The sequence below is a fragment of the Palaemon carinicauda genome, chromosome 40, assembly GCF_036898095.1.
Source record: "Palaemon carinicauda isolate YSFRI2023 chromosome 40, ASM3689809v2, whole genome shotgun sequence".
NCBI classification, from domain to species: Eukaryota; Metazoa; Arthropoda; class Malacostraca; order Decapoda; family Palaemonidae; genus Palaemon; species Palaemon carinicauda.
This window is the reverse complement of record NC_090764.1, coordinates 5,200,828-5,203,182: the sequence shown is the minus strand read 5'-3', so window position 1 is coordinate 5,203,182 and position 2,355 is coordinate 5,200,828.

Below are 2,355 nucleotides of genomic sequence, written 5' to 3'. Positions count from 1 at the left end.
GGGAAACAACATTATGGTATATCTTAAAAAGAAACAACACTAAAATATATTCCCAAAACTGAAAAACACCGCTGAAGCATATTCCCAAAAGCAAGAAACAACACTAAAGTACATTCCTTAAAGTAAGAAACAGCACTAAAATATATTTCTAAAAGTAAGAAGCACCACTTAAACCATATTCCCAAAAGTAAGAAACACCACCAAAATATATTCCCAAAAGTAAGAAACAGCACTTAAATCGTATTCCCAAAAAAAAGAAACACCACTTAAATCGTATTCCCAAGAGAAACAACACTAAACCATATTCCCAAAACTAAGAAACACCACTAAATCAAACACCCAAACGAGAACAACACTAAACCTCCAGACAGACAAAAACCCCACATTCCACCACACCAGGGAAGTTGCTGTTAATTGAACACAATGGAATATTACTTTTTGGTCTTGTTGAATTAACCCAGATGCCAAAACAAAGAAAGTGACCAACGGCTAATTGGCTAATGCTAACCTTAGTAGCCAAGCCAATTATATCACATTTCGGATCCAATTACAAATTTGTGAAGGAAAAATGTAAATTGGAATGTCCAGTGCACCGACAAAGTGGCGTCTTGAAATAGGGGTACAAATAGTTGGTAAATATGTAGTTAATTCAAATGTTTGAATTACTGTACTAAATTTAGATTACCTGAAGGCTTTAAAGACATTGTACTCAACTAATTACATAATTTCAGATAGCTAATACACTCACTGTATTATTATTATTATTATTATTATTATTATTATTATTATTAATTGCTAAGCTACAAACCTAGTTGGAAAAGCAGAATGCTATAAGCCCAGGGGCTCCAACAGGGAACATAGTCCAGTGAGGAAAGAAAACAAGGAAAAATAAAACATTTTAAGGACAGTAACATTACAATAAAAATATCCAATATAAACTATGAAAACTCAAAAATATAAAAAATAAAAAATAAAAAAATAGAAGAAATAAGATAAAATAGCGTGCTCGAGTGTACCCTCAAGCAAGAGAACTCTAACCCAAGACAGTGTATGAGGAAAGAGGAGAATATGTAAAGAATATGCCAGACTATTTGGTGTGTGTGAAGCCAAAGGGAAAGTGAACCGTAACCAGAGAGAAGAATCCAATGTAGTGCTGTCTGGCCAGTTAAAGGACCCCGTTAATCTAATACTTTACCACAGTTAATTATCTAAAACTATCAGCTAATTGTTTAAACCAGAGTAAAGAATTAGTTAATGTATAACTAATTCTTTTTACTTAATGCTGTACCCCAGTGTAACCTATTGGCTAATAATGTAATCAACTGTAATCTGCTTACTTATACTGTAATTCAGTGTAATTTATTTGTTAATATTGAACTTTACTGTAATCTATAATACTTTTTTTGGGTTTCTGTTGCAATATTGAAAAAAGGGAAATTTTTATTCTGTTCAAGTTTTAATTAACTCACGAATTCTCTTCAGATTATTATTATTATTATTATTATTACTTGCTAAGCTAAAAACCCTTGTTGGAAAAGCAGGATGCTATAAGCCTAGGGGCTCCAAAAGGAAAAACAGCCCAGTGAGGAAAGGAAACAAGGGAAAAATTAAATATCTTAAGAACAGTAACAACATTCAAATAAATATCTCCTTTATAAACTATAAATATTACTTGCTAAGCTACAACCCTTGTTGGAACAGCAGGATGCTATAAGCCCAGGGGCTCCAACAGGGAAAATATCCCAGTGAGGAAAGGAAACAAGGGAAAATGAAATATCTTAAGAATAATTAACAACATTCAAATAAATATCTCCTTTATAAACTATAAATATTACTTGCTAAGCTACAACCCTTGTCAGAAAAGCAGGAAGCTATAAGCCCAGGGGCTCCAACAGGGAAAATAGCACAGTGAGGAAAGGAAACAAGGGGAAAATGAAATAAGGTAGAATAGTGAGCCCGAGTGTACCCTCAAGCAAGAGAACTCTAACCCAAGAGATTGGAAGACCATAGCACAGTGGCTATGGTACTACCCAAGACAAGAGAACAATGGTTTGATTTTGGAGTGTCCTTCTCCTAGATGATCTGCTTACCATAGCTAGAGTTTCTTCTACCCATACCGCTATCAAATTCAGACACTTTGAAAGTTTAAAGGACTCTCATGAATGGCAGAGGTAAAGGACAGTAATGACCTAGCCAGCAGGACAATGCCCTAGAGACTAAAACATACTGTACATATATATGATCAGCGTCCAAGACCCATCTCCACCAAGATAAGGCCAGAGAGGGCCAGGCAATGGTGCTCATGAGTTAGCAGATAGCCCAATAGGGTGGTGAGGTTGCAGACACTACTAGAAG